The sequence below is a fragment of the Balearica regulorum genome, chromosome 1 (genome assembly GCF_011004875.1).
Source record: "Balearica regulorum gibbericeps isolate bBalReg1 chromosome 1, bBalReg1.pri, whole genome shotgun sequence".
In the NCBI taxonomy this organism is placed as follows: Eukaryota; Metazoa; Chordata; class Aves; order Gruiformes; family Gruidae; genus Balearica; species Balearica regulorum.
The window spans coordinates 40,806,479-40,827,553 of record NC_046184.1 but is presented as its reverse complement, the minus strand read 5'-3'; positions in this window follow the sequence as shown (position 1 = coordinate 40,827,553).

The following is a 21,075-nucleotide window of genomic DNA, read 5'->3' as shown; positions in this document are numbered from 1 at the left end:
TTGGGAAGACTTCACTCATGCCTTTTACTTCACAGGTGGTGTCATCTCTGAGACTGAGAATCGTGCGCTTTTTTCAGCTTGCATTATTAGATCTCCTTATAAAAATATTAGATGTCTTAATTCCAGTGTAAACTAAAGTGCATGTACAGAGGAGATACTCTAGCTGGTCAAACCTACAACAGCATGAACACCTCCCATGCCATTGACAACACACAACTGATTTCTGGGATAATTAAAAGTTTCCTGTAAATTATAAAGGTGGAAGTTGTTTTGCAGATAATGTCAGTCTCGTATTTGTATTTTTTCCCCTTTGAGAGTATTTCTGAGCATAACTTGTCATAGTTGCAGTAAAATGCTCTGATTTTATCAGATTTACTTGGAAAAGAAAGATAATATGATATCTCAGCCAAATAATGTACAGTGTCATAAGATCAAATGGCTCCTTGAAACTGTATAGATGTCCATAAAAGCAAGAAATTGGAACAGGGAAAAAAAAAATAAATCCAAAAACCTACACCACTACCACCAACAACCAAAAAACCACTTAAAATTAAGTTAATACTGGCAGTACAGTCTCAGTACTGGCAGAACAAAGAGCTGCTCAGAATGAAATGTGTGTATTTGTGCTTCTAACATGACTGATACAAACATCCAGTCTGGACAGAGAGACAGTAACACTATTCTACCAAATTGCAGTCACAGGTAACATCAACCTATCCATCAAAAATACAATAAGTATATTTATCTAGGGTGAGATCAATACTTTGTGTTGCTTAATTCATGATAATTCAGTAAGCACACATTAAGAAATGTCAGTATAGTAAAAAGGTGCGGTCTGCTCCAGAAAGACAGATGACTATTCAGGTTCTGAAGGTGAATAATAAAGATGAAGAGCAAAGCATATGAACCTGAACAGAGAAGAACAAATAATTCAGAAATAAGCTTGACCCAGAGGGACCTTTCTGAAGATGTTTTACCCACTCACTGCTGAGAGCCACTGTGCACCCATGAGGTTGTACTTGACAGATTCAGTAATGTGCTTGGAGGCTTTGTGCAGCGTGAAATTTGTTTCTAATTTGTAGAAACAAGTAAAACATAGAATCTGATTTCTAGCTTAGAAACAGTGCTAGCAAGGGACAACTGTTATTTTTTTCTTGTAAGGAAAAAGATGATTTTTTAAAAAAAATTCAGTTGTCCGTGTTGAAGAGGAATTGTCCGTAAATGTCATTCCCCCTCGGGATAAGCCATTCCTGAATCCTTTGCCACTTTGCATTATCTTTTTCATACATACACAGTGACGCATATGGGAATGCCGAATGCCATCCCCATGCGATCCCGACAGATCCCCTCACTGACAAGCAGCATGCTTGCTGAGAACAGCAAGCAGCATGCTGCTCCACCATTCATCCACCCCATGCTCTTGCCGTTTTCACTTGCAGGAGCAAATGCTCTGTTCAGGCTCTAAATCTTCTGCGTGGTGTTTCTTCTTCTCCTGCTCGCGCTGAAATGAACATCTCTCAAACCCTTTAGTAAAAGAACACCTGGGTGAAAGCAAGAATGAGACCTGAGAGCAAGACAGAGTGATCAGCATGCTTGGAGCAAGCTCAGAGAAAGAGAGACATTGAAGATCCAAAAAAACCCCAACAACCCAAACAAGAAAACAAACAAAAAAACCCAACAAATCAAAAGAAGCAATTGGGTAAATGCTTTATTAATTTGTTGCAATTCTGACGTTCCATAGGAAAAGAAGAGGGAATAATGATCTGGGCTAAGAATGAGGAGGAAGTAAAACTTTTTCCTTGGTTTCTTTCCCCTCTCTCTTTTATATTCTTGCCTTTTATATTCATACCTAAAATTTTTCTCCAGGTGCCTCTCCAGGAGAGGCTCCAGAGGAAGACACACATTGTGGATTGTTGAGTCTTCAGCTACTACAAATGCAAGGTCATGGCTTTGTGGAGCATTTGTCCACATTCCAGCTGGTGGTTGGCAACCAAGGTGAAACAGAAGAGGGTACTGAGGGAATAAATACATTACAAGGGCATCTGCATTGTTTTGTGTATATATCAACAGCAAGAAATGAGCAAGAGAAATTTTAAAAAGAATCACTAATGAGAAAAAAAAGTGCTATGAGTAGTATTTCTGAAGCTTGCATGGACAATTTGAACAGCTGGAATATAAAAATAATGTGCTATAATCTATTTAGCAAGCACAAAGATAGTGAAAAACTACACATAGGACCCTATAACTTGTTTGAAGACACTGTAACTTGTATCAAAATTATTAACAACTCAGACACAGAGAACCTTGAATGCATCATTTTAACTGGTAAAACCCAAGAGAGGATGTTGCTGGGGGTCAATAAAGACCACCAAACAAACCAGAAAATTAGTTTGAGTTTCTTCATAGAAATGTGTCTGTATTCTGCCCGTATGGTTGAGGAGAAGGAAAGGAAATAGCGTGGCAGTCCATTTAGAAAGTCTGTACTGGAGGACCTGCAGACCAGCTATGAGCTATCAGCTGAATTTCAGGAATGCCTCATCTTTCACTTCTTAAACAGTAGAGTACACAGCATGAGGCAATCCTGCTTTGAACTTAATGCTTAAAAAGAATCATGGCATTGGAGATCGTTTCCTAGGCATCAGGGACATAAATATGGGCAGAAAAAGAGCATTACCAGTTAGTAAAATCATAAAATCATAGAATGGTTTGGGTTGGAAGGGACCTTTAAAGGTCATCTAGTCTGACCCCCCTGCAATGAGCAGGGACATCTTCAACTAAATCAGGTTGCCCAAAGCCCCGTCCAACCTGACCTTGAGTGTTTCCAGGGATGGGGCATCTACCTCCTCTCTGGGCAACCTGTTCCAGTGTTTCACCACCATCATCATAAAAAATTTCTTCCTTCTATCTAGTCTGAATCTACCTGCTTTTAGTTAAAACCATTACCCCTTGTCCTATTGCAACAGGCCCTACTAAACAGTCTGTCCCCATCTTTCTTATAAGCCACCTTTAAGTATTGAAAGGCTGCAATAAGATCTCCCCGGAGCTTCTCTTCTCCAGGCTGAACAACCCCAACTCTCTCAGCCTGTCCTCATGGGAGAGGTGCTCCAGCCTTCTAATCACAGTCCTAGCTAACAAGATGATTTCACAAAGGAAGAAAATTTATTGCTTACAAAGAAAAGTGGAAATCATAGTTGGAAGTCCTCTAAGAAGAGGACTAGGCTAGAAAAGGCTAGAAAAACCACAATTCCATAATTTAAAAAAGAAAGAGAAAGAGGTAACTTTTGCTAAATGCCCTATCTGGATGAGTGGGAGCATAAATTAAGTTTAAAAAAAAAGAAAGGGAAGACAGGGGAAGTAGGAAGCAATTAGTAGTCATTTAAGATAATGACAGGCAGAATATGAGCAGGGCAGCTAAACAGTAGAGGGTAACCCCACTGCTTAGAAAGTTAATTGGTTTTAAAATGTCATAGTTAAAAAAACAATACCTGCCTCCCCCAAAAGTCTGCTTACCAGATATATGCTAAGAATGTGTTAAGAATGAAAACGTTAAAAAAAAAGCAGAAGTGCTCATTTTAAACACATGCTGGTGGAGCAGGGAAATTCCAGAAGAAGGCAGAACTGGTAAGATTATGTCAAAACTTAAAAAGTGAAAATGGGACCCATGCAGTCATAAACTACCTAGATTAATATCAGTCCTTGGCAAACCTTGTTTAAACAATCATTCCAATGTTTTCAAACACAAAAGCGGGCAGGTTCAAGTACAGACCCAGCACGTCGGTATTTACTTCCTGGGGTGTATAAAGGGTGAAACTTCCCACCAGGGTAACTTGCTGCAGCAGAAGATGGGGAAGTCAGTGGCACCGCAGGTTCCCTCAGACTCTGCTCTGAGCGAGAGTGATGTGCAAGCCGATCCCCAGTGAGATCTTGCAGTGTGCTGACTACGGGTCAGTCACAGCAGTAATAATAAAAGAAAAGGTTTGTACTTATTGGCTGATCAGCCAGTAAATTTTCCAAGAGGTCCTATAGTGGGAATGGGAACATGGAAAGGAAGCGTGAGTGCTAACAGAGTTCCTCAGGGCCATCCTAAAGCCCACCCCTTTCAGTGCTACCGAGCTGCAGCTAAGCAGTGATAATTGCATGGGTGAGGAAAGGAATGAGCTCCTCTGAGCAAAACCAGTCTGCGTTGCATCACGGAAAGCTTACTTAATCAACTATGCATCTTCGTCCAAATCATCCTCTGCATAACAGCAACCAGCCACTTCACAGACCAACTCCTTGGTAATGATAATTGTCTGTTGCGTGTAGGCTTGTACGGCCTTCTGAACACACACGGACCTTGACTCACCCGTCCTCACCATGGCATTCATACCTTCAGCTGTGGGGAGGAGCAGATGATGACATGAAGAAAAGTAATGATGCAAAAGAACAGCTAACAATTAAATGAAGCATTCGAATATTATGTGTGCCAGTCAACAAAGTCTGATGGAAAACAGGTCTCATCAGAGAAACCCGAGATGAGATTACAGGCTTCACTGATAGAAGATAGTATCATAGCTGTACTAATTTTTTAAGGTGCTTGACTTAGCACCAGATGTTAATAATCAGAAAGAAATTACTTTATAATGCAATAAAGAACAGATTCAGTGCGTCAAGAACTGATGAGTGGTTCAAGGTAGCTGTTGGTGAGACAATCGTCTTTGGAAATTGATGTTTCGTTTGAGGCTCCTTGGGTTTCCTAAATGGCTTGGAAAGTAAATATAAAATCAGTGCTAATCAAATTTGAAGTGATGTGGCACTGTCCGTGCAATAAACAGTGATAAGAATAAGGCAGCCAGCAAAACTGTATGAAAAACTATCATCTCCTGGAAAGTAGGAACATTGTAAAGGATATGAGTGATAACTCTTAGGCAATGTAAAGAATCTGAGAGTCAAAACCTAACAAGTATCTCAGTATATGAGTGCAAGAACAGGGCTGAGGTAATTTCTGGAGTTGAAATAAGGAAGTAAAGAAGAGATGACTTTATCTTGGTGTGTGGCATTGATAAAACTGCTACTGGAATTTGGCATGTAGTTTAAAAATAGGACAGAGAGCAGGAAAGGGCTCACTTTGGTCAGGTCATCAATGCCACAGCAGGAACAGGCACAAAGAAAGAACTAATAGAAGAAATCCAAAGCCAGACAAATTCAGATTCAAAATGAAACACAAGTTTTAAAACCAAGACAAAGTACGAGGTGAAGCCAATAATTCCTCAGCTTCTGGCAGCTTTGCATGAGGGTTGATGGGGAGCCTGGTCGCATGACTTTGGCCAGATACAGATTGTATTTCAGGCAGTCACCAGGCCCAGTTCACAGGAGATTGACCATCTCTGCCAGCTGTGAAACTTAATAGTAATTTTAAAATAATTTAATTTATGTTTTCAATATTGTAGTCAGCATATTTATTGCTGAAATAAAGAGATTCAGAATTATTAATGGCCCTAATGAAAATCACATCTCACTAAAATATAGTGCATTCATCTTAAGACTTCTAAAATTTGGAGGAAAACTTGCATTCTTAACCTATACTTCATGGGAATAAGTGGAGCAGTACTAGGACTACATGGTATGGTTTAAATTGAAGAAGTTTATCCTAAAGCAGCCTTCAAAACAAGGGGAAAAACAGATAAGCTATTTTTAATGATATCATTCAGTCCTTACCATTCATATAAAGCTTATTAGTGCACTCTAAAATGCATTTAATTTTATAGATTCTTTCCTTCTCAAAGTGTTGGCCAGCAGGACTGGCAAAGTGATCATCCCCCTGTACTCGGCACTGGTGAGGCCACATCGCAAGTATTCTGTTCGGTTTTGGGCCCCTCACTACAAGAAGGACATTGAGGTGCTGGAGCGTGTCCAAAGAAGGGCAACGAAGCTGGTGAAGGGTCTAGAGCACAAGTCTGATGAGGAGTGGCTGAGGGAACTGGGGCGGTTTAGCCTGGAGAAAAGGAGGCTGCTGAGGGGAGACCTTATCGCTCTCTACAACTACCTGAAAGGAGGTGGCAGCCAGGTGGGGGTTGGTCTCTTCTCCCAATTAACAAGCGATTAAACAAGATGAAATGGCCTCAAGTTGTGCCAGTGGAGGTTTAGGTTGGATATTAGGAAAAATGTCTTCATGGAAAGGGTTGTCAAGCACTGGAACAGGCTGCCCAGGGAAGTGGTTGAGTCACCATCCCTGGAGGTATTTAAAAGATGTATAGATGTGGTGCTTCGGGACATGGTTTAGTGGTGGACTTGGCAGTGTTAGGTTAACAGGTGGACTTGATGGTCTTAAAGGTTTTCTTCCAACTTAAATGATTCTATGATTCTGTGTTCCTTAAAGTGCTTTGCAGTACAGATACTGGCAATGAACAAGTAAACAAATAAGCAACAATTACATGCTCAATTATCAGTCCTGTTGAGTCCTGCATTTTAAAACAGTGTATAAAAGGCAAGTGACTGGACACCAAGATTTTCGTGTAAACTCTTAAAGCAAGTGCTTTCATTTCTGCTGACTCAACAAATAAAATAGAATCAGCTGGCCTTTTCCTTCCCATCATAATTTCTTCCCTTAGAAATTTCTAATTTAAAGTCAGTTCTTTTAATTACACTAAATAACCCAGTTTCAAGAGAGTCACATGGACACAACAGGGAAAAAGAGTATAGTTCATCAAGGCCAATTGCATATTACTGTCAGAAGAACACATCCCATAAAACCAATCACCATCTTGCTGCTTTGACCAGCAAAGTATTTTCTTTTAAAACGCAAAACTTCTTGTTGTTAGACGTGGAGAGCTGTAGTGATAGAAATATCGGTCTCATTTTCTGTCTAGAAAAATGCTTAAGTACGACTCCTGCCCCCAAGCCTGAAGCAGCTGATGGTCCAGGGCAGTATGAGGGGCTGGGAGGGGGGTTACACCCATCGCTCCAGTTCTGCAGGAAACAAGAAACCTCCTGTGCTCAGCGAGGAGATGCTTAACATGAGCCGCCCCGCTGGGTGCCAGGTTGCCCCATTTGATTTGGATTACGTTTTTGAGAACTGTGTTGTAACAAGCGACAGCAGTGATGTGTTTCTGGCCAAAAATCCTCCACCTGCCCGTGAGTGAAAGCACTACACCCAGTTGCTGTGGCATCGTACCCCAGCGGAGGCTGCCTGCCAGCGCTGGGTTAGGCAGCCTCTGGAGAGTAAGCACAGCGGTGTACGTACACTCTGTGCATGTGTATATGGAGAGATATGTTTGTATATGTAATTTTCTATTATGTGTATATAAGTTGTATATATAAAAGGTGAGATTAAGGGTAAGATTAAGCTCATTATAGTCGTTCAAATAACAACATATGGCTCTTCAAATGGGATCCCCTTCAGAAAGCCCGTTATTTACATCAAGTGGTAAAAACCATCCCCTGTGGCAGGTTCGCACATCCAGCCAGCAGAAGCTTTGGCACTGTAAGGCAAGATGTCCTTCAGGGAAGGCCGTTCGTTGGGTTCCTGCGCTTACCCCGCTGCAGCAGCGTGGGTGCCGGTGGCCCCAGCCCAGCGGGACGTGGGGAGAGGCACTTCCCCCAAGCGGGGCAGGGGGCGGAGGGGCTGCGGTGGGCACCAGCCTGCTCTGCTGCGGCTGTCGCCTGCGTGGGGTGGCACCTGCCCTCTCCTCTGCTGGGTGCATGTCTGAGGCTGCAACCCCACTCGCAGAGATGGGGTTTACAGACTCTTCAGGCCTGAAACTAAAGTCACAGAGGACAGGTCTGGAGCCAAAGACAGCAGTCCTTAGTGCTGGAGATATAAAATATGTCATTACCCATAATGAAGATGTCGTTGCAGATAAATGGTATGGGACTGTCATGGTTTCCCACACCCATTTTATCTGTGTTCCATTTTGGGGTTTATATTTTATTTTAACCTCATAGTAATAGCCCTCATACCATTACTACAAAACATCTCTCAACCCAAGTTGAGGTTTTGGGCCTCAGCCCAGTTTGTTCAATACATATTTCAAGGACAAATCATGCAAATCTTTAGTGTTTCTTTTTCTGGTAAGCTGCTTACTTTGAAACTTACTTCTGCAGTAAGTTTGAGACTTTGTAGGCTCATGGGAGTTTCACAGGAAGAGTCTGAGGTGATGAACCTCCAAACAGACCCCTTGTCCTCCACTGAATGAGCGCTTCTGGAAGACTTGTCCTCCCTAGCCTGAAGATAATGCTGATGATATGGTACTGTTAGGATGTGTTGCTTGCAGGCGAATTTATATGGAATTTTGAGGTGGCAGTGCTTCTGAACGTACATGCAAAACTTCTTTTTATATAATATTTTTTGTTCCCTTAAAGTAGTAACCTACTGGATCACAACAATAGTAATGGCTTTATAGCAGAAACAGATAGTAAAGTGGCCAACTTTTGTTAAAAACAAATTTTGTATTTCCTCAGCAAAACTCCCTGCAGGTTGTAACTTTGTTGGAAGTAGTGGCCGTATTACAGGGCATGTGTTCACTGTCAGGCCCAGCTGACCACTTGTCCCTCCAATTTAGAGTTCATGTAGGAAGACAGACAATCATCCATACTCAACCATCTACTCATGCCCCAGTTGTCCAAATTTGCACTGCTCCTGGCCCAGCATTGTGGTGTTTCGTACCTGAGTCTTGCCACATAAGGAAGGAGGTGCCAACAACAACATTGAAATAAATATATTTTTTATTATTATTAGCATCATTAAACAGTTGAGAGCTTCCTTGTTATATTGTTTAATCAAGTACTCTTCTTTCCACACACAAATTCTTTTTCTGAACCTTATACTTCTACAAACATAATTCTTCAAGTCTTTAATGGGCACAAGTTTAAAAAGACACACAAAAAGCAAATGCACAGCAACGTTTGCCTGACCTAGTGAGCATATAGGCAAATATCCCATGAGGACCTGTGACACTAAAAATCTTGGGTTGAAAAGGGAGGAATCATCTTAATTTGAGGTTATTTGGTGACTGGGAAATGTGTTGACTCAGGGACTGCTGTAGGGCTGTGGACAGGAGTGGCACAGAGATGGTAGAACCACAACCCGTGAGTTTTACCCTCAAGATCTTTGTAAAGTGAGAATTGGAGAGCACTTAGAATTGGTTTACTTGGAGTAAATCGTGAAGGAATAATTATATTACCCCAAACCTGGTGAGTGTTTCTCTAAGCCCTAATAACGTTCCCTTCCTGGGCCAGATAGATTGCACTACTTTTCCAGTAGATAAGGAGAAATGAGGGGCTCACATCTTATCCAAAAAGCATGATCCTCTCATTTCCCTCATTTGAAGCTCTCTCTGAATCTATATGGAAGAGTAAAATACTTTATATAAGACTGTACTTTTGTACATCAGAAAAAGCGACTAGTAAGATCGTAAACAGCAGTTCTCCTGTGAACTGCATTTTTTAAATGAGTGGATCCATGGTTAGGGATTGTAAATGGGTTTGCATGGCAAGGTTTTGGTAGTGGGGGGGCTACAGGGGTGGCTTCTGCGAGATGCTGCTAGAAGCTTCCCCTGTGTCTGATAGAGCCAATGCCCGCCAGCTCCAAGATGGACCTGCCGCTGGCCAAGGCTGAGCCTGTCAGTGCCTCTGTGATAACATATTTAAGAAGGGAAAAAAACAACTTAGGGAGAGCTCTTGCAGCCGGAGAGAGGAGTGAGAAGATGTAAGAAACTCTGCAGACACCAAGGTCAGTGAAGAAGGAGGGGGAGGAGGTGCTCCAGGCGCCGGAGCAGAGATCCCCCTGCAGCCCGTGGTGAAGACCATGGTGAAGCAGGCTGTCCCCCTGCAGCCCATGGAGGGAGGATGAGGGGGTGTAGAGATTCCACCCGCAGCCTGTGGAGGACCCCACACCGGAGCAGGTGGAGGCACCTGAAGGAGGCTGTGACCCCGTGGGAAGCCCGCGCTGGAGCAAGCTCCTGGCAGGACCTGTGGATCCGTGGAGAGAGGAGCCCACGCCAGAGCAGGTTTGCTGACAGGACTTGTGACCCCGTGGGGGACCCACGCTGGAGCAGTCTGCTCCTGAAGGTCTGCACCCCATGGGAGAGACTCACGTTGGAGAAGGCCGTGAAGGACTGTCTCCCGTGAGAGGGACCCCACGCTGGAGCAGGGGAACGATGAGTCCTCCCCCTGAGGATGAAGAAGAGACAGAAACACCGTGTGATGAACTGACCGTAACCCCCATTCCCTGTCCCCCTGTGCCGCTGAGGGGGGCGGAGGTTGAAGCCGGGAGTGAAGTTGAGCCTGGGAAGATGGGAGGGGTGGGGGGAGGTGTTTTAAGATTTGATTTTATTTTCTCATTCCTCTACTCTGTTTTGTTTGGTAATAAATTAGATGAATTTTTCTTTAAGTTCAGTCTGTTTTGCCCGTGACGATAATTGACGAGTGATCTCTCCTTGTCCTTACCTCGACCCATAAGCTTTTGGTTATACTTTTTCTCCCCTGTCTAGAGAAGGAGGGGAGTGATAGAGCGGCTCTGGTGGGCACCTGGCCCCCAGCCAGGGTCAACCCACCACAGGATTCTTTGCAATATTTTGGTAGATTTGTTTTTCCCTTGTGGCTACAAGACATGTCGCTGTGTTCATTAAAAACAAAGCAAAACAAACAAAATAAAACAAAACAAAACAAAACAGATTTATTAACAGATTTCTAGTAAACAAAAACATTTGCCAACTGGAACAACCAAGATCCAGCAAAAAACCCCAAACAAGCCCTCTGAGGAAAATCCAGTTTTCCAAGTCATCTTTACAAGCACTTTTATTCAAAATACCATTGCATCCTTGGATAATACATTTTTTCCCTGAGTACGAGGGGTTGAGCTTGGTAGTGTTTACTAAACAATACTTAATACAAACGAAAACATGAAGAAGGGAGGGAAGGTATGTGTGTGTGTGTGTTTATAACTCCTGTTAAGCACCGAGGGCATGGCAGTCCTGTTATGAATTGACCAAAAGGACTTTTTCTTTACCACCAGTGTCTGCCTCTAGCGCTGAAGAAGCCGCTGCTCAGGCAGGAGGAGGCAGGATGAATGAGCCAGCTGTTCCGCTCCCCAGCCCACCACGCTCGGTGGGAGTCCGGTTTGCTCAGTTCGATGTAAGACTGCAGGCAGGGAAGGAGGGTTTGTTCGCTGCAAGCCAGAGGGACGTGGAGCGCTTGTTACTCACTTTGAAATACATGCTGCTGCTTCAGAGTGAAAGTTCCTGTTAGGATCGCATTCAAATCCTGAATTTTCTCATGGAATAGCCTTTGCTGACTGAACGGAACTAGCTGCTTAATCACTTCGCCTGGCAAGGCACAGAAATCATGGCTAGTATGATTAATACTAATAAAACTTTATTTTATTCTTGATGTTTTGTAATTCAGTTGGTTTCAACTTGTTCATTGATTTAAAATATGCATACCAGTTCAAATAAAAGCTGAAGAGAGCCTTTAACAACTAATGATGACTGAGCTTGGTTTTGTGTCAGCTGGGGAGAGTTAGGAAACGTCCACTACGTGCAGGTCAACTCGTAATTGTCCAGAGCAGCTCTCTTACTTCAGGTTGATTCTTCCTTTGAGGCATCTAGCACCGGCTGGTTTCCAGGAGGGATGCTGAGACTTCTGCTCTGATTTGATGGTACATTTGATGGTTCCTAGAAAAGCTGATGTCTCTAGATGCGTTTGACAAAGGAACAATACAAGATCCAGGAACACAGGGAAGGGAAGCAGAGTACTTTCACATGGCCCGTCACAGGGATTACAGGCAACAAGCTAGTGCCTTGAAGCCTCGGGGTCTGTTCTGGTGGGTCCCTACTTCACTTTCATACAGGACACCTGTTGCTACTGTTAAAGGCAGAGATTTGTTTAAAAGGCGAAGGCTGAAATTCCCTGTGTATCTGAATTGACTCGTTCCATGGGGAAACATGAACCAATTGCTTATGTACTTCAACACAATGACAAGGTCTCTCTGATGCTACAAGTACACCATAATATCACTCACTCTCCACACATTTCCATGCATTGTTCTGTGTGCAAAAATGTTCTCTGACCAAAGGTGGAATAGATCTTCCCATCTTCAAGGCACCGATGTCCGTACCTACAGCGTGAGAGCCTCAGGCAGAAGCACTGCAGAGGAGGTGCTGATGGTGGAGGTCATGGGTCTGAGCAGATCAGGAACAAGAGCTGTAAAACAGGGTTCGCAAAACTGGAAGGATTGAGATTTTGGCATAGCAAGAAGGGAAAAAAATAGTTTCATGGACCTTTTCAGGAAATGGCCTTTATTTTGTATAAATGAAGTTAACTAGTGTCTAAAGTTTAGTATTGAAAAGTGGGTGATTGATTCTTAGGTAATGCATTTCATTAAAGATTCCCTGGGTGTTTGTCAACTTTGGTCTATGCTTTTGTACAAAATATGGTAACTTCACCAGCAGATAAAATGAGCAGGCATCACTGGAGCATGGTGACAGGGAGCTACAATATAACCTCCAGTGCAGAAAAGTTGAGGAGAAAGAAATGAACAGTGCTGCAAGCTTTTAACTCAGAACACTTATGAATGAGACTGACTGTAGTAACCCAGCATGCAAGTCGTCTAGAAGATAGTGCTAACCTCTGCTCTTTTCAATGAACTCCTCCATGTGATCTTTCATTGCAACTACCCATATATGTTATCAGTATCAGACACACCCCTATAAATAGCAGAATAAATTCGGCATTGAGGAATGAGGCTATCAAGGAACCACCCAAAATCTCTTGATTCTGTATCATGTTCACATGGGTCCTCACATCAGTACAGCCAAATTGTCCCAGGCTACACCTTCTGCCTACTCCCTCTGCGTGAATTATACAAGAGGATCCTTGGTTATGGGAGGCTATTCCATGTAAGATAATACAGTGCTCATCTGTGCAAATATAGGTGTATTCAGGTACCCAACTTCAGGCTTCTGCTTTCAGGTGCTGCAGGACCTGAGACAAAACCTATTTGCAAAAACCAGAAGAGTTCAGATAATTCACAGAAGAAAACAAAACTTCTTGAGGATCAGGAAGGTAGGAGCACTTCCCTCCTCCTCTTCGCATTGAATACTTGGGTACTGTAGAACCAGAAGCCTGTAAAATGGGCAGAGCAAGTTCTCCCCCTGGTGCTGCTGGTTCAAACCTGGTAGAAGTCAACCCAGACCTGCTGTCCCAATCCTACCTTGGGAGCTGCTGTAACACATTGAAACCGTCCTCTCAGCAAGCAGAACTAAACGGCAAGTCCCTCGGGACACAGAGCACGCAGACCTGTAGCAATAATGGAATATGGCTTGAGTTCTTCCAGCAGTGTTATTGCAGTGTTAATACCTTAGCAGAGCTCTGCTGAGGCAAACCACTTTGGAAATCCTACGGTATTTAGTAATTCTGTGTTTCTATCAGGAAATAACTTCCGCTAACCATCAAAGGCCTGCGAGTTCTTTTGGGTCTGAACACTTTAGGCTTAGGTATTTTTGTGTCCAAATAAAATTTAAATGTAGTAATATTAGCAGATGAAGAAACTATGTGTATCTAATGGCAAATTGAAGGCGAACAAATGCTTCCTTTGATATTACGCTGTGCTTCTGTCAACAGGCACCAGCTGATAACTGTGTTAATTGTAAAAGAAAAATACTTTGCTTTTTTCATGCAAAACAGAGGACAAGATGAGCTAAGGTAGCAGGATGGAGCACATTTGCATAGCTGTATAAAAATAACAAGCTGATCAAAAAACTACAGAAGATTTGTCAAATGGTAAGGCTAAGTCCTAGATTGCTGCTTATCAGTAAATTTACTTTGCTGTAGCCTGGTGATGTGATCCCACACGGTGAAAGTGGGTGAACATAGCTAAGCCATACCACGGAGCTCTCCCACCGCCGGGCAAATTGCAGAGCTTCAGGAAACAGCACTGTACTGACCACAGATTGCTGGCTAAATAGGACAGCATGAAAGGCACTTTCTGGAGGCTTGGGGAGCCAGCATTTTCATTGGGATAAAACTGAAAAATTGATCACCTTCATTGTTTAATTAGTTGATGAGTCATTTTATAAGACTGTATAATTGCACATTCTTGTCACTCATCTGCCACGTGATTAGCGTGTGGTTAAACGGCTGCATTATGCATCAACAACCTCCACCAATATCGATGAGAGTATTTTCACTCCCAGATCAGGCACACCATTTTGAGAGCCACTGCTTGTTCAGCCACATTTCTAGGCTCGTAGAAGTGGTCACTCCACAAAATTCACAGACCATCAAGCCAGAACATACTGTTGCCGTCAACTAGTCTCATCTTCAGTCTAATTTAGTTATGACGTCTTCCCTGATTAATTCTTATATGAATTAGAGCTTATCTTTTAGACAAATATTCAATCATGGTTTCAGCTTTCTCTCTGTGTAATTATAGCCACTCTCTAAATGCCCATTTTGCCTGGAGAACTTTTGGGCTGTTTTCAACCTGGATTGCTTTAGTACTATGTAATTTAAAGGAATTTTACTACACCCAGTTTCTGGGTGCAGCGATTGTAAGTAGCCTATCCCCATTAATTTCTTTAAAACCTCCTCTGAAGACTATCGAAATGCTTTTTCTGACCCTGAAAATAAATGCCAGGGTAGGGAGGATCTGAACTGATAGCAGTAAAAATACGATCATTTTGAATTAGTTACTTTATTTTTTAAGAATAAGCACAATTCATCAAAGATAAAACCAATTAACACAATCCTGCAGCTGTGCATGCTCTTAATGAACTTGACCCACAGGAGTAGGGCCCATGAGCTAGAGGTGATGCAGAGGAGCATGCTGGCTGCAGTTTGGCAAGGCTCCTCGGGGTCTGCTTAACTTTAAACAACACTAGCATGCCCCTCCATTACTAACAGCTCCGTGGGACTACTCTTGTGCTTAAAATTTACCATTTGCTTGAACATTTTGCCGGCTGGTATCTCACTGCTCTCCACTTAGGGGGGGTCAAACACTGATGAGCTTGAGCAGCACTGGAATGCCTGGTGCTGCTGGCCTTGGCAAAATGACAACAGCGTTATCGACTGTGCAAAGATTTGTACAAACTCTGTGGTGAAAACAAGGTGCAGGAAAATAACCCTGCTGAAAACTTTGATCAACCTGTGACACTTCAAGTTAAGACTGCTCTGGCGTAGTAGAGATAAAAGTGTTCTCGTTACAAGGCGTCTTTACAAAAATTACTAAGCTGACCATTTCTTACTAAGGACAATATAAGTGCAGGTGGCTTGGCAAAGCTAATTTAATTTTCTGCTTTTCAGCTTTTCTATCTGAGAAAAATGGGAGGCAATCTATTCTAGGCGCTCTTAGGTAGAGAAATAAAATAATCCTGGTACGGATGTTTCTCTGTTGAGTCCTGATATGGTCTCACACAGGACCGATGCTTCGGTTCTGGAGGAAGATGCTGAGCTGATTTTTTTAGGATTGCCTTTGAATCTAAAGGTATCTCTGCATTAAACTCTTGTACAGGAGAGAGTACCTTAGCACTCCTCAGCACCCTTAGTGCAGAAGTGGAGCTCAGCTTTCTGCAACTTTCAACCCTAGCAGTCAGCTTTGTTTAACATTTCACTTTTCCCTAAACCTGGATGGGAAGGGAGACATTATAGGGCCCAGAGGACATCAAATACTACTTTTATATGACTAGTTGCACTAGAAAGGGGAAAAAAAAAATTGCACAAAACAGATCAGTCCTGTGCCATGCACAGAAGAGTAAACACCAACTTCACATCTGCTGCTATGAAAAGAGTCACTGTTGTGTGGTTCCTCTAATTCACATTCATGAGGATAGGAGGGTAGCTGCAGAGTCCAGTCCAGGAGCTAGGGCAGTAAAACAGAGAAAGAGAGAGAGGAAACTGGAATGAAGAAAACAGATAATGGCAGAAAATAATCAGGAGAGGATATTTAACAGGAGAGTATTACAATTGCAAAGAACTAGTGATAACAACCCCAAAATGGCATATGTGCAGGTATTATTTTTGGACTTGTAAATTCTGTGAAGACACGGTTATAGACTGATGTATATTCATTATTATCACAATCCTTTTTCTCTCACCTTCTAGCTTAAATACTGAAGTAGAGCTGCTGTAACCAAGTACATACAGACATTATTTAACGAAATTTAAGTGGTATCACAGATTTAACAGTAATTTTCAATAACTTTAACTCCATTTAAATTGGAAAAAATCTCTTGGGCTTACATTTTTAACGTTTGCTTCTTGGACAAAAAGGATGAGTAACTTTTAAACAAAATGTTATCCTAGTAAAGGTGTGAAGAAAAAACCTAATCTAAAATCATAGAATCATAGAATGATTTTGGTTGGAAGGGACATGCACTGTCCCTTTCATATCAAACAAATTATTAAACCAGCAGGATTTTAACTTCAGCAAATGGCTAGTCCTGAAATAGAATAGTCTTGAGAGTTTTAATATTTGAAAGTTAGAGGTGTCAAAAAAGCAGTCTTTATAGCAGTGCCTATTAAATCTAGTAGGATTTTGCTGTTACGCTATGTACAAATGTCAGCAGCAGCTGACTGTTAACACCTTTCATTCTTCAGGACAATGCTTAAACGCTGAATATGAACATTGACGTGTGCCTGCTGGAATTCAGGCTGCCATTAAATGGTATGTTCATTTGCGTTCCTTAATGCAACATGAACTGTTGCTTTAATTAATTTCTTCTTTTCAGTTTGGCCACTTATAAAGTTCTTAAGCACTCGCTTTCTCCAATGATAGATAATGGCTTGGTACTGCCAGTAACTTAGTTTTTAGCGTAAGTATTAAGTGAGCACATGGCAGGTTTACCTTTGTCAATAAAAGGATCAATCTCAAAAATCTCAAGAAAATAGAGGGCAACAACACTGCCCTGTCACAGTGAAAATATAGCCAAGAATTGAGGGAAAAAATCTGAGATACAATATCTCTTTCACTTTAAATGTGCCAAATATGAGGAGTTGTCCTGGTTTTGGGAGGGACAGAGTTAATTTTCTTCCTAGCAGCTGGTATAGTGCTGTGTTTTGGAGTTAAGATGAGAATAACGTTGGTAACACACTGATGTTTCAGTTGTTCCCAAGCAGCCAAGGACTTTTCAGCTTCCCATACGCCCTGCCAACAGGAAGGCGGGGGGCACCCATGAAGCTGGGAGGGGACACAGCCAGGACAGCTGACCGAGACTGGCCAAGGGTTTATTCCACACCATATGATGTCATGTTCTGTATAGAACTGGGGGGTGGGCCAGCAGACTGGTCAGCTCCGGGTCTTGCAGAGCATCAACTTCAGATGGTGAGAAGTTGTCCTCTTCATCACTTGTTTTGTATATTTTTTCTCTTTTTTTTGTCCTTTTGTTGTATTAAATTGTCTTAAATTTAATTGTATTAAATCTCAACCCACAAGTTTGTTGTTTGGGTTTTTTTTTCCCTTTTCCATTTTCAATTCTCTCCTCCATCCCACTGGAAGGGGGGAGTGAGCGAACGGCTGTGTGGTTGTTTTAGCTGCCAGATGGGTTAAACCACAACAGGAGTGAAAGATAATTTATTGGCTATGAAAATACTGAAATTCTCTAACAAAGAGAAAACTTGTGGCAAAGGTCACTAGACTGGGTTGGAGAATGTTTTGGGTTGGAGAGCATTTGAATTAATCCCTTGTGTATTTTATCAATTCGGACTTTATTCTCCTTCTAAAAATGCTACTACAAGGTCACTCAAGCCATGCACTATGCAAAGCCTGCGTTCCTGCGATTGCATGGAGGGCTGGGGGCAGGAGAACAATTTGCCTAAGTACGATTTAAGAGTACAAGGTAATAAACTTGAGTGTGTTGTAAACAAGCTAGAGCTTGCACTCCAGTCCAAAACCATCTGCAAGGAAGAACTGGGGAAAGCATTTTCAAAACTACACGTAGGTTTATCCTTGCCTTGGTCCTCTTGACTTTTTTATACCTTAAGAATGACAATAGTTTCTCACATAGAACAGTAAGTGAAGACAGAGGACCAGCAGTTTTCCATTGTGGAAAAAAAAATCAAAATCTACAGTAAAAAAACTAGCTCCATTAGAGATGAGAAGATAAAAAGGAAAGGAATCCAAGCTTGAAATCTAGATTGCATTCTTATTTCAGGTGAGTTCTGAACCCAAGTGAAGTATATTTTAAACCACTCCAAACCAAACCTATCTGAACCCAGGTGGTCCATTACTCATAAATCTATAGGCAACCCAGTGTGAGACTATTTTTGTTTGTTTAACTTCAAACTCTAACGTACAATAAATTAAATTATGGTTCCATTTGGTCTTGTGATGATGACTTCAGGCAGTTTTTAGGGTTGGTTGTGGTTTTTGTTTTTCTGGCATAGCTTTGCACAGGTTAACTACAGAGCCTCTTGGGTAGACACCGGAGTGCAATGTCCCACACCAACACTCATTTCTCCTTTGTCTTTTGGTCTCTACCAAAGACATAGGGTTTCCAGAATTCCAGAGGTGAATTATACTCATGCTTCTTATCCCAATGCATCATGAATCAGTTCCTTTCACTTTTTAAATTATATTGGGAGGAGACAGTGCAATGAGATGATGAATATATATGGGCAGCACTATAACCAGAGGCATTTGGCAGTTTAAGGCAGACTGCCATTGCTGTGGAGGAGCGTCTGGTTTTAGCAGCTTTCAACAATGGAATGATTTCAGGACTTAGGAATTCAACAAATGGAATGATGAAGTATCAAGATTCATGAGGAATAGTAACAAAAAAATCAGGATGACAGAGGTCATTGCTTTTCTAGTATTGGGCTGAATTCCGCAGAAGTCACTGCAGCAAGAAACACCACCTCTACTGTCACGCCCACGATTGATACCACCCCAGTACCAATAAAGCAGTGATCTGGGCTGTTTCATGGGGATTTTAATGCTTTTATAAACGTATAGCTGTGCTGGGTTGTAAGGGTAGAGGTTGCTTGATGTATTTATCCCAAAGATGATGTTGGGAACCCAAGAGCTTCCATAAAGCCTGTAACTGGGTTAATTGAAAGAGAGAATTAGGAACGGTGTATTCTCTACAGTTTGCAGAGCAACAAGGTTGGGTGCAGAGCTCAGCCTTTGTACCAAGTTCATGCAGTGTTTACTTTTGCATTATGTACACAATGTCACTTCTTAGGGCCAACATGAGTTTATGCAATGTCCTTCTACCGTCTTAGCTTTGCAACTGGGGCTGCATTTGCAAAGTCGTTACAAAACTAATTACTGAAGTTATTAGAGGATATTAACAAATAAACACCAGAAGATTTTTCTTACCACTTTCTTGCTTGCTACTGACATTTCCTCTGACTGCAGAATGCATCCATCTTTTTCTAAACTGCTGTCATCCTTGCTAGTGGTGTGGGTTTGAACCTCCAAGTCCAACACAGATGGTGATCACATCGCGGTGTTTAATTCTGCTTTGTGCTTGCATGAACAAAGCCACAAAAAAAGCAGCCACTTGGAGAGCAAGGTGCAAACAAGGTATACAGAGCTTCACAGGTGGCTCTGCAAGTCAAACCAGGTAGCTCCCCCAAAACTGGTAGTTGTTTCTGGATTGGAGGTATTCCCCATTCCAAAACCCCTTCCATCAACATGGATCGGACTTGTTCCTCTGTATTTCAGCTAAACCCAGTCTTTTCTTCTTCACTCAACCACACAGATTAGGAATCGGCGCTTGTCCCTGCTCTAAGATCAGAGAACCCAGAGCAGCACAAAGCAGATAATTTCAAAGTGATAACATACATGACATTACTACTTCATATTAAGTCAGTCACATGGCAGGTTTCCCAGTCAGAACTCAGATAACCGTGGTCTTCTGCTTTCCTGTGTATCTGCCTTACTGTGTTTCAAGAAAATTCTGACATTTAGGGATGCGATAGAGTCTCCCTCACCAGGTTTTCAAGATGCAATTGGACAGGATGCTAATGTAATCTGGGCTCCCTTTACCACAAAAGATTGGACCATATGATCTTTTGAAGTTCCTTCCAACCTGGGGTGTTCTATGATTCAGTTCATGGTTGTAGTGGCAAGGTAATAAAATGGACCCATTTTCTCCTGGGGGATCAAAGCTGTAGAAAAGCTACTGAATAAATGCTCTCCCAGTGGCATTTCTTTACTTGGACTCAAGTTTTACAGACTTGGGAGTACCCAAGTACAGGCTGCCATTTACCTTGCAGCTCTATTTTCACACTCCCATATTTCATCTTCATTTGGGACTTGCATTAATACTTACTGAAGGCGGCTGCAGGCTTGGGAGCGCTGCAGGGATCTACATAGTCTGAGTTAATTCATGTACCTGCTCTTATTTACGCATTACAACAGGCCCATAATTGTGAGAGCTGCACCCCATCCCCCAACAGAAGCAGTCTTTAAATTGAGAGTTATTATCCAGTTATGGCAATAGCCAGAAGCACAGAATGTAATATACCTACAAAGCTTTAAGTGAATAAACTTTCTGTAAAACAGCTTAACTCCTGCTTGAAGAAGAGTGACTTATTGCAATTTAAGATGCTGGATAATGGAATTTTAAAAAAGGCTGAGTGAGGACCAAAGCACTGCAGGGGGAAACACAGAGAAAACAAATCCTATTTACAAATGCAAGACACCCAATCCTAACAGATTTTAACGTGAATATCAATCTATTGCCACATTAAACCAGTGCCCAAGTCAGGTTCTGTAAAATACCAACAGTATTTCAAGATGTTTCAGTCCTTTCTTGTCAAAGTCAGTCGTCTCAACATCAGCTAATCCTTAATGCCCAAGAGAAGTAGTATATCCCCTGCATTTCTTATACCACTTTATTTTGTTGTACCAGGGAACCACGCTTTACATCTGCAACAATGGCCCACTCCACAGCACCATGGCCAGACCCAAGACAATCTACATAGTTGCAAAATAGAAATATAAAAAAATAACTGAATATTGGTGACACTGATACTAGTATACTTCAACACTCAGGATCAAGATCTCTAAGTGAGATCTGGCTCAAGATTTCTTATATGCAATTATCTCATAATCGCAATTTTACTTGAACTTCTAACACATCTAAAACTGAAGCC